The 12,059-nt window shown below is 37.3% G+C and overlaps 1 protein-coding gene across 6 annotated transcripts in view; it reads left to right on the top strand.

Annotated features, from left to right (window-relative positions):
• LOC138707878 (rho GTPase-activating protein 45-like) overlaps positions 1–12,059 on the top strand; it is a 200,512-nt gene that overhangs the window by 26,547 nt on the left and 161,906 nt on the right. The window contains exon 3 of one of the 6 annotated variants that reach the window (XM_069837890.1): positions 9,640–9,753. The exons of the other annotated variants lie outside the window; for them this stretch is intronic. The gene's annotated coding sequence lies outside the window, so the exon portion shown is untranslated. The remainder of the gene's footprint in view (positions 1–9,639; positions 9,754–12,059) is intronic. 6 annotated transcript variants of the gene reach the window in all.

Raw genomic sequence — 12,059 nt, 5'->3', positions numbered from 1 at the left:
CAAAATGGACCTCGCCAGCTTGGCAAGTGTTAAGTCGAGTCTTGTCTTGGTCACAAGATTTGCCTATTGTTATTAATGTTGTGATTTTATCGAATACAATATAATTTTGTAACTTATGATTCTCAAATGCAAATTATGTTTAAAATATGTTTGATATCTACACACAATTTGTTCTGGTTACCTTGCTGGTTACCTTTTTAATAAGGTACCGGATGTTTACTGTAGAATTTCCGTTTGGATTTCCGAATGATCATTTTCAATGTGTTCCGAAAACGTCCAAATGTTTGAATGAAGCGGAATGCTACTCTTCTACTTAATTATTAATACTCTGTGTTCTGTTTATCTCTTGGTCATAGCCCTGATCACATATTATATAACAGATTGACCATCCCCATGTTAAAATCGGTAACATGTGGAAGAGAACAGCCACCAGGATCGCCACCGCCGATTAAGAACAACCGCTAAATGGAAATACAGTTGCTCCATGCAATTCAAATGAGAGTTATAACGTGACTTCTAATGCAGTAGCTAGATGGCAGCATAGTGAATCCATACTTTTTCTCTTTCTCGTTTTGTTCTTAAAACCTATCTTCTTTGCGATTTGTTTATAAGTACAGTACATGTATATTAAATAATTATTACATAGCCAAAAATTTGGTAACACATGTTATTGTAATAATTACTGCCTTTATTCGATGTATGTAGATGTACAGCTGCCAAAAAAAAAGTGACCGCAATCGTCAACAGTGAATATTTTCTAAGTCCACTTCGGATCATGGTGATGTTACACGATGCTCGCGCTTGTAGAAGCAGTTTCGGAATTATGGAGTCATTCGATATCTGTATCTCTTAGAGTAGCGGGAGAGTGGTCGCTTGTTGATTCGAAGATAGTGATTCGAGCCTTGTATAAGTTATCATTTTATTTTGTTATCATTCTTTAGCGATATAAATAATATTCAAGTTATCATTTATATTCTGTTATGTTCTTTAGTGATATAAATAACATAAATGTAGTGTTAGATTTGGAAAAGTACAGTTGCATAATGCTAGTGTCAGTTTCTTCTTCTTGTGTTATTACATTATATCAGGGGTTCCCAACCGGTGTTTCGCGCAGTCCCATGGTGTGTGTCGCGAAATTTTGGAATTGAAAAATAAATTTTATGCCATCCAGAAAGTATCTTTACAGCGCATTTTTTTTATTTACAACGAAGTCTTAGATATGGTACATTTTATTTTGAGACAGACTTTACCTATGAAATGTGAAGACCTGCAACAATGTTGAGTTCAATTTTTCTGCCTGGCGATAATGCGAATGAAAGTGAACACCTGCAACAATGCTTAGTAATTAGTTTACTTTTCTCACTTAGTAATAAACAGAGTTTAGAATCGTCAGAACATTTTGGTCAGTGTATAGTACGTGTGAGCGGGTGATAAAGCACTTTTGATGAAATAATCGCACTATTTTGATTTTATCATGGATAAATTTTGAATTCGTAAATGATAATCTGAATCGAGTTCTGGGTTAGATCACAGAAGTGCTAATTCAAATAATATGAGCGAAAATACCCTCAGGGTTCACAAAAACGTACTGCGTTTCGTAAATATAGCGATGAATAATTGCGATATTGTTTTACGTGACGCGGATATGAATATAAAAAAAATCCCGAGTGTCTTATATGCGGAAATGTTTTCTCAAATCAGTTGATGGTATCTAATGAACTAAAAAGATATTTAGAACTGCCGTTTTCAAAGCATTGTGACTGGTTGTTGTTATTATATTAATATTATTACTAACAAAAAACAAATAAGTGTGTCGCGATATCGTGGACGTTCGGTAAAATGTGTCGTCAGTCAAAAAAGGTTGGGAACCACTGCATTATATTATCCTGTAACACAATAAAATGGAAAGGAAAGACGAGGGTTTGAACCTGAGACGGTGACATCTGAATTCCGACGTTCTGCCAACTGAGCCACGGGGTCACAAGTAAAGAAGAATAATAATATGCGGAAAAATTGGCCCAATCCCCCTCTAAGACGTCCTCATGATTTGTAGAAGCTCGTCCAGGACATGTCCATTCGACTGCAAAATGTGATCGAGATTGGAGGAAGATGGACTAAATATTAAATCGTGGTTTTGGTTTGGTTTTTTAACTTTTAATTGTTTTAATTTTCTAAGGTAGACGCCAGTATGCTTGTTTTGTTTATGCCACGAAAGATATTTTTGTTGAGTATACATTCTTTCTTTCTTTCTTTCTTTCTTTCTTTCTTTCTTTCTTTCTTTCTTTCTTTCTTTCTTTCTTTCTTTCTTTCTTTCTTTCTTTCTTTCTTTCTTTCTTTCTTTCCATTTTTAGCCATAATGTCATAATAAATAATTATAAAGTCATGGAATAATGCATTCATGAACAGTCATAAAAGAGACAGCAGCAATTATAATTTCTCTCTATCTTAAAAACAATAAAAAACATAAAAAGCACTGGGTGGTGTTTGAAAGCACGACCTCACGAATACCAGCCCGGAACGCTACTATTACGCCAGGAATGTAACACGTAGAATACTTTAATTATAACTGTATACAGGGTGTTTAAAAATACGGGGCATAATTTCAGGTATGTATTTCCCACATGTAGACAATCAAAATAGTACATTACAGCATGTGTCCGGAAATGCTTTATTTCAGAGTTATGGCCTTTAAAACATTGAAATTCACCGGAACGTTTTTCTTTCCGCAGGTCGTTGCCGTCAAAGGAGACATTAAGAAGGCACTCTGACAGTTCATTCCGAGGCGAAGGTCACATTCAGTGTTGTGTAGGCGTTAGAATGTGCAACATGTATTCAAATCAAGAGCTGGCAGAGATACACTTCATGTACGGTAAAGCGGACGGCAATGCTGCGCTGGCTCGTCGTTTGTACCAGGAGAGGTACCCACAGCGACAATGTCCAGATCGGAAGACATTTGTACGTCTCCATTACCGTCTGTGTGAATATGGAAAATTTAACTCTCCTGGTTTGGGAAGGGGACGACCAAGATCTACAACTCCAGAGGTACAGGAGGAGATTCTGGAGGCTGTGAACATGACTCCTTCTATCACCACACGAAGGGTAGCGTTGCAAGTCAAAGTTCCTCATACGACTGTCTGGAGACTGTTGAAAGAGTATCAATTGTATCCTTATCATTTGCAACGTGTACAGGCTCTGTCACCAGCAGATTACCCTGCACGAGTTAGGTTCTGTCAGTGGTTCTTGCAGCAGTGCGGTGTAAATCCGAAATTTTCTGCCTTAGTATTATTTACAGATGAAGTACAGTTCACACGAGATGGCATAACAAATTTCCACAATCAGCATGTATGGGCGTATGAAAACCCACGTGCAACTGTTCCATCTCATCGCCAGGTGCGGTTCTCCCTCAACATGTGGGCCGGTATCATTGGTGATCGATTAGTTGGACCCCATGTACTTGTAAACAGACTTACGGGGCAGGCGTACACAAACTTCCTGGAAAACACCATACCTCATGTTTTAGAAGACACTCCACTGATCAATCAACACATTCACTTCTTGCATGATGGCGCTCCTGCACACTTCAGTCGTACTGCTCGCCGGTACTTGGATCGAAGGTTTCCTGATCGATGGATAGGTAGAGGTGGCTCAATTGCTTGGCTTCCACGCTCACCTGATCTGAACCCTCTCGATTTCTACTTGTGGGTCCATTTAAAATCATTGGTTTATTTGTCTCCGCTGCCTGATTTGGAATCCCTTCGGAATCGAATTGTGGCATGTTCTGAGGACATACGCAATACTCCTGGAGTTTGGGATCGTGTTCGCAGGTCAATGAGACATCGATGTGAGGTCTGTATTCAAGCAGGAGGTGGACATTTTGAACATCTTCTGCAATGACAACGACTTGCGGAAAGAAAAACGTTCCGGTGAATTTCAATGTTGTGAAGACCATAACTCGGAAATGAAGCATTTCCGGACACATGTTGTAATGAACTATTTTGATTGTCTACATGTGGGAAATACATACCTGAAATTATGCCTCGTATTTTTAAAACAGCCTGTATAGCAGTAGTGTCAGAGTTGTAAGCTCCAATGCCGGTTGTGGAGCTAGATCGGAGCTTGAACTTCTTATGTCTGTGGAAACACCGGAGCACGAAACCAGTCTGGTGGAGCGCTCCGCTCCGTTTAGTCCGTCTGACATCGCTGGTATATAGCAGGCATCGTGGTCCAACATCTAACATCGCCTGTCTCCAAATTGTAGCGGAGATACCCGAAGGGAACTTATTATCTAGAGAGCGGCCACTTTTTCTTTTGGCAACTGTACAGTTGTCAAAAAAAAAGTGGCCGCACTCGTGAACAGCGAATATTTTCAAAGTCCACTTCGGGTCGCGGCGATGTTACACGATGCATGTGCTTGTACAAGCAGTTCCGGAACTATGAAAGGTTCCATATCTGCGCCTCGTAAACTAGCGGTATAGTGCTTGTTTAATGATTCAAAGGTTGTTGGTTCGGGCCTTCTTGAAGTTTTGATTTAATTTTTAATCGTTCTTTAGCGATGTAAATGATATTCAAATTATCATTTATATTCAGTTGTCGTTCTTTATGGATATCACGTTATTTATATTTTGTTATCGTTCTTTAGAGATATGAATAAAATTCAAGTCATCATTTGTATTCTGTTATCGTTTTATAACGATATGAATAATAATTATTATTATTGTATCTCCAATGGGGGTTAGCCCTATTTTATATATGTATGTTAGGGCTATAGTTTTATACACAAAAAAAAAGATAATCATAACGAGAAATGGAAAAGAAAATTAAATTAGCTTACGCGATGTAAACAAACCATAAACAATCCGTAAATTAGGCATTGCGATTGCAAAACAAATATCAGGTATCAATTTGAAACATACAACACACATACGTAACACTTCTATAACACAAATATGCAGCTTTCCGTACCATACATCATAAATTAATACACAATAGTCATGCAGACACAATCAAACTATAATTACGACATTACGACGACATCAAGCATCCCATAACTGACTCACATACATAACAAATCAAGCATACGTTGCAACACATACACTTCAACATAGTAACCACACTTTTAAAAGTTACAAATTTGGGTCCAAGAAGAATAAATAGGACACTGTTACTAATTACTATTCTTCTACAATTTCTTAAATACACCTGTAATAAATCTCTGAAATTCCGATATGAATAATATTCACGTTTTTTATATTGTTATCGTTCTTAGCGAAATAAATAATATTCAAGTTATCATTTATATTGTTTTCCTTCATTAGCATTATAAAATAATATTCAAGTTATTTATATTGTTAGTGTTCTTTCGCAATATAAATAATCTGTATTTTATGTAATTATTATAACACAAATAAACATCTTTCTTTGTAAAATAGGTTATTTTATTTAGATAATTAAATACGTATTATATATTATCTTATATTAATTAAAGAAACGGATATTTATCATTTATATTGTGTTATCGTTCTTTAGTGATACTGTATAAATAATATTCAAGTTATTTATATTGTAATCGTTCTTTAGCGATATAAATAACATAAATTTAATATTAGGTTTGGAAAAATTCAGTTGCATAATACTGCTATTAGTTTTTCTTTTTGTATTATTACATTATACTATCTTGAACCACAATAAAATGAAAAGGAGTAACGAGGAATTGAACCTGAGACGTTGACATCTAAATTCCGACGTTCTTCCGACTGAACTACGAGGGCACAAATAAAGAAACATTTGCGGAAAAATTGGCCCAATCACACTCTAAGATTTTCTGATGATTCGTAGAAGCTAGTCCAGGATGCGAGGGGCAAAGGCTAATTGAGATTTCCCGATCTCTGATAGGGTCAAACATTCTGATAGAATTAATATTTAACCCTTGCCGTGACTTTCGGTGAAGTCCGGAGGGCCCAATTAGTCAAATCCACTCTCCTCATCTCCACGCTTGGGCCCCCTGGAATCTAATAAGGTGCGAAAGAGATAGTGGTGTGTGGAAAGCAACGGGATGTTACCGCATTTAGGCCTATCCTTCCCAAGAAAAACTGCAAACATGAACAAAGGAAGCTTTTAATAGAAGAAGAAGGATCTTCTGCGGACCTCTGGAAAAAGAACTAAGGAAGAGACTAGTGAAGTTCTTTGTGTGGAGTGTGGCATTGTATGGGGAAGGAACATGGACATTACGACGAAATGAAGAGAAACGAATTGAAGCATTTGAAATGTGGATGTGGACAAAACGGTGCGTGTGAATTGGACAGACAGAATAAGAAATAAAATTGTGTTTGAAAAAGTGAGTGAAGAAAGAATGATGCTGAAACTGATTAGAAAGAGAAAAAGGAATTGGTTGGGTCTCTGGTTGAAAAGAATAATAGACGACATTAGGATACGTGGATCATATGCGGAGACTAAGAGGAAGACAGAAAATAGGAAAGATTGGAGATTGCTGGGTTTGCAATGAAAGACCTGCCCATGGGCAGAACACTTATGCATTTATGTTCAGAATGCCTGGAATATCGTGTCTAAGAACAGTCGCTATTTGCAAAGACTAGTCAATTCCATGCCCACTCGACTGCAAGATGATCGAGATAAGAGGAAGATAGACTAAATATTGAATTGTGGCTTTTTGTTTTGTTTTTTGAACGCTTAATTGTTTGACTGTTTTAAGGCCGACGCCAGTAAATTTGTTTTGTTTATGCCACGAAAGATATTTTTATTGAGAATAAGATCTGTTGTGCGAGATCGTGCGTATTTGCTTGTTTTCCGCACAGAACCAATACGCGGTAAGTGTGAAATACCACATTGAGTATTCCCAACGTAACACACATAACAATTCCCTCTTCTTACCGCTTAAACGCGACATTCATTTTACTGCTTTAGGCTTTTAACATATTATTTTAGAGACGTTTAACATAGTAATAATTATAAATTGGAAACTTACCACTGCAATTTCACCTAAATTGCAATGTTAATGATTGTTTTTAAATATTTGCAAAAATTAAGTAAAGTCTACTACTCCACGAAACTTATTGCATTCCTGATACAAGTAACATTAAGGAAGCCGTGAAAAAATAAACAAGATTCCAGATGCCGATGTTATTACTGCAATATGTTATATAAATAATATTGTTAAAATATTAAAATGAAAAATAAATCATTACATAACCTTACCGTTTGTTTTAAGTTCGCATTTATAGACTGGGGAAAAAAAAGGACAGACGTATATCACGGCCTGCTGGAGTATAGTAAACACAGAAAACATTTTATAGTAACAATGTTGAAGAAAGATATTTTGTTTTCCGAAGTTGCCGTCATTAAACAGAAACCAACATGGAGATTTCATTGCAACTAATTATAAATTCGTCTTTCAGGTATGTAATAAACGATCTTCGCACAAAGTAATGTACGATACACGAGCGGTATGTTTGTTTTCATGTTCTCGGAAATTAAAAAAGCTCAACTACGTTTCGCTTTTTCAATCTTTTCCTCGACCATAAAAACGTCAACATACCGCTCTTGTAACGTATATTATTATTTTCTTTCCATTTGCAGTCACAATATCATAATGATAAAGTCATGGCATAATATATTAATGAACCTGATGTTAATTACTAAAATAATGGTAAAAGAGAAAGGAGCCATTATGTATAGTTTGTCTCTCTCAAAAACAGAACAAAAAAGAACATAGAAAGCACGAGGTTGTAGTCGAACGCAGGAACTCAGAAATAAGAGGCCGGAACGCTACCATTACGCTATCGAATACCACACAGAATACTTCAATCATAACTGTAGATATCAGGCAACGTGGTCCAACAACATGTAACATCGCCTGTCTCCGAATTGTAGCGAAGATACCCGAAGGGAACTTTGTTTTAGGAGAGCGGCCACTTTTTCTTTGGACAACTGTACATCCCTGCTGTCTACGTTGGGACACTATGTAGTGCATGTTCAATGCGCTCGTAATCAAGGTCGAGCACTTCTAACCGTGATTTTGAGTTAATATCGCGTCATCCCTGCTGTAGGGCTATAGCCTAGGATACTTTAAAATAATAAACTTAAAATAATTCATTTATCCTACCAAACGGTTCGATACCTGGTATGGGCAGTGGAACACTCTCGAAATTACTATAAAAAGAAGACAAAGGAAATAATCTACATAAATTGCTGATAACTAATAGAAAATAGCCGTACAATATGGAAATGTACTAGAATAAAATTGGCATACGAGCCCATGGCCTTGGAATACATTTTTCTTTCACTAACTATCCACACAACACTTCAGACAAATATTTCCGAATTGTCTAAAATTTTGGTTTTGGCTTGGCTTTACGACGGCTGGCTCGGGTCCATACACTTAAGCACGCATTGACCCATTGTGCATCCTATATATGTGATGATTAGACTTCGTGGAATTGCCACAAGAATCGTAAGGTTTACTACGCACGCGGTATAGACTGTATGAGAAGGGGACGTGCAACGCATGGAGTGTGCCTCTGATGTAAACACTGAGCAGTATACTACGGTTACAATAAAACCTGTATCCTGCATTCAAGAAATATAATGAATGATCATTGAAGTAAGAAATGTCTAAACATGTAATATAGGGAGATATATTAACTCTTAAAATTTAGTGTAATATACTCACATCATCCTTGAATATGTGCATTGTAGTGAAGTGTTACGTACATTTTGAGCGACTGCAAAGTGAACCTCCTCCGATGGTCAATCAAAAAAATTTTTGTATTGGGAAAATATACGTTCAACATCACACGATGTAATAGGTGCATATTCGAAGAACGGAAAGTCACTACTTTTTAGTACACCAACTTCAGACGTCTTGTCGTGACCTGATAGTACATAATTTATAATACGATGTTGTGAACAGGCAGAATTTTTAGCAATAATGTTTCTCAACTTACATTTCACTTTTTCTGAAATTAGTAAATTGTTATTTTGGATAACTGTTTGTGATACTTTATCCACTATATTAAGGGCTTCTGAGAGTTGTAGTTTAGAAGAGTCTAACAGGGTGATGCTTTTGGACAAGGCTTTAAAATTAGAATCAATGAACAGAATATCTTCCAGTAGCTGTTCAGAAGGCAATGATTTTACAGCTGCAACAGCGGAACTGTCTGTGCTATTCAATGCATCAGTTACCTCCATTATTTTGCCGTAATATTCTGCATAATAATTAACAGCATCCAACCACGTTTTCCAAAGGGTCAAGACTGGCTGCGGGTGTAGGGGTATTCCAGGGGCAATTGTTTGGAGCAGCAACACTCTCATTGTAGTATGTTTGATTGAATTCTTGTCTGCACTGAACAAATGTTAAGCTTTGACTATTCCGACCACAGTAATGTAAAAACTTGTTTTTACATAGGTATACATTAGCTGTAGCTGCTCTATCTATTTGGACCGGTCACAACTCTTAACATGAACTGCTTATACTACGAGACCGGGCGGTCGCTCACCTCTTCTATACTACCGTGCATCGGCAACCTGATTGCATGCTGCGTGTGGCAATTCAACGAAGTCTAGTGATGATTGTCCCAGTCTGACAGGTGGCCTGCATGATATTCGTGTATTTGATGCTGACAGGTGGGACATCCTGTTCCAGCCCCTGACAGAGCCAGGTTCTGTTTCGAGGACGAGTAGCCTGATAAGACCAAGACCTCGGAGCCTCAAGCCCTTTCTGTCATCGTCGGATGACAGGTGAGCCATCCTGCCTGAGCCCCCGATAAATTCAGGTCCCATCCGCACCTGAGTAATCTGATAAGCCCCTTGGACCCAGAGCCCCAAGCCCTTTCTATATCATCAGAAACCCGTACTACCCCCAAGACTTCACCCCAGACTATTTTTACTATTGCAGGTGATAAATGAAGTGGGGAGAAGTTGGAGTGTGTTGGTGAATGATAGAGGAAAGTGGGAGTACCCCAAGAAAACCTCTCTGCAACGTCCACCACAAATTCCATCACTACCTAGCCGGGGATCGAACCCGGGTCGCCTGAAGGTGGAAGACCAGAATGTCTAGAATGTATAATGGTAATGTGGGAACATGCGTGTTATTTACATGAAGCTACTTATTTCTGAGTATCTGAATTACTGCTACTCTTATCTGAAAGAACATTATTTACAATGTGAGAACCAGAATTATTTATTACTGTATTCTGCATCCTGATGTACTGTTGCACATGTAGTTCACATTGAAGTAGAGTTTACAAAAGGAATTTACTTCTCTGTTAAAAAAAAATCCATGGCGCTACAGCCTTAAGGGCCAAGACCAACCAGCCGGCTGATGGACTCACGTTCACATGCGGAAGCAGAGGTGGACGATCATCCAACCAGAATGGAGGTATCGTTCGGTTAGCACGATGATTCCCCCCCAGCTGTTATAGCTGGTTTGCGAAACCGGATTTTCGCTACCTATTGTAGCTCCTCAAGTGCATGATGCTGGGTGGGCACCGATCCCATACACTGGCCGAAATTTCATGAGAAAATTTCTTCCTCCATGAGAACTCGAACCAGCGCGCATTCCTTAACGCGAGTCCAAGGCAGGATGCCTTAGACCGCGACGCCACAACGCGGGATTCACTTCTCTGTTAGTGTGTTGTATTTCTCGTAACATGTAATCAAATGCTGTGAGATATAGAGCGGAAATTATTTTTGCGTCAAACTGCTAAATGTATTTCCAGAGGAAAATGAAAGCTGAAATGAAGAGTGGAAATTCAAAGAAACAATGAATCTCTCGGCTTCACATGGAACTTGGTTTAAGTAGAACTACAATTTGATGTTGCATTGTATTGACGAATTTATTTTTGATGCGACGTGAAAATCCCTTCTTCAAACGTAGAAAAGAAATGAATTAACATTTCTCGAGACTAATCTTTTGCGTGGAAATTACAACTTGAGTGTCACAAATTCACACTTCATTTTGACGGACCTCCATATATATATATATATATATATATATATATATATATATTGTATAATTCAAGTCCAAAAACATGTTCTACTAATGATATATTTGCGTAATTTATTGAATTAAGCACACTTGATAAATTTTTAGCGATATTAGCCTAATTTCAGTTTCAGCTTTTTAATATAACCTAAAACATGCTTAAATACAAAGTTATTTTACGCAATATAATGTTTTTGCTGTGAAAAATGAAACCAATTTTTAGACTTACCATAAAGTTGCCAACAAAATTAGGATTTGTATAACTTTGATTAGGCCAGTGTTGACATATTATGCTTCAGAAACATGAACTCTAAGTAAACAAGATATAAATTCAAGGAATCAAAATATGTCATTGCATTTATAAAAACGACCGTTTAAGTTAGGCTGGATGCCTAATCAGGATTGAAGGCTCAAGACTAGCCATAAGAGGATAAAGTCAAAGAAGACGTCAGAATTATTGGAGTCTGCAACTGGACAACTAAAGCAATGAATAGAGATGAATGGGAAATATTTCTTAGAACAGCCAGATCCCTGAAAGTGTTGTCGAGCCGATGATGATAAATTGTCACTGATATTGTTGATGTTGTCTTGCAGCTGTCGTTTTGCGAAGGCTGGCTCAGTTGTAGATACTCTGGGCCATATTCAGAACGTCGCCTCAAATTCACTTTCACTTAAATCCGACTAAAGCAAGTAGAAAACGCTGAATTGCTATTCAGGTCACAACTTAACTTACATTTTAATCGTAACTTAGCCGAAAGTTAGTAAGGTTCAAGATACGATACATGAAGACCAACCTTATACCTCACTTAATGCTATAATTTGCCTGAAAGCAATAATGAGACATTTGTTTACTGCGATAAAGGTAAATTTAAGATGTGAAATGGCCTTAGAATATGGCAAATCCAGGACTTAATTGATTATGCATTGTGTCATATTATTTGCTCCTTTATTCTCAAGTTGTGTTTATGTAATCATAACCTCAATCTTATCTCCAGTTTTACTCGTTTATTACGTAGTTATATAGCTATAAATTGCATTTTAAATCTCATTATTATTATTA

The sequence above is a fragment of the Periplaneta americana genome, chromosome 10 (genome assembly GCF_040183065.1).
Source record: "Periplaneta americana isolate PAMFEO1 chromosome 10, P.americana_PAMFEO1_priV1, whole genome shotgun sequence".
Lineage (NCBI taxonomy): Eukaryota > Metazoa > Arthropoda > Insecta > Blattodea > Blattidae > Periplaneta > Periplaneta americana.
This window is presented reverse-complemented; position numbering and strand designations above follow the sequence as displayed.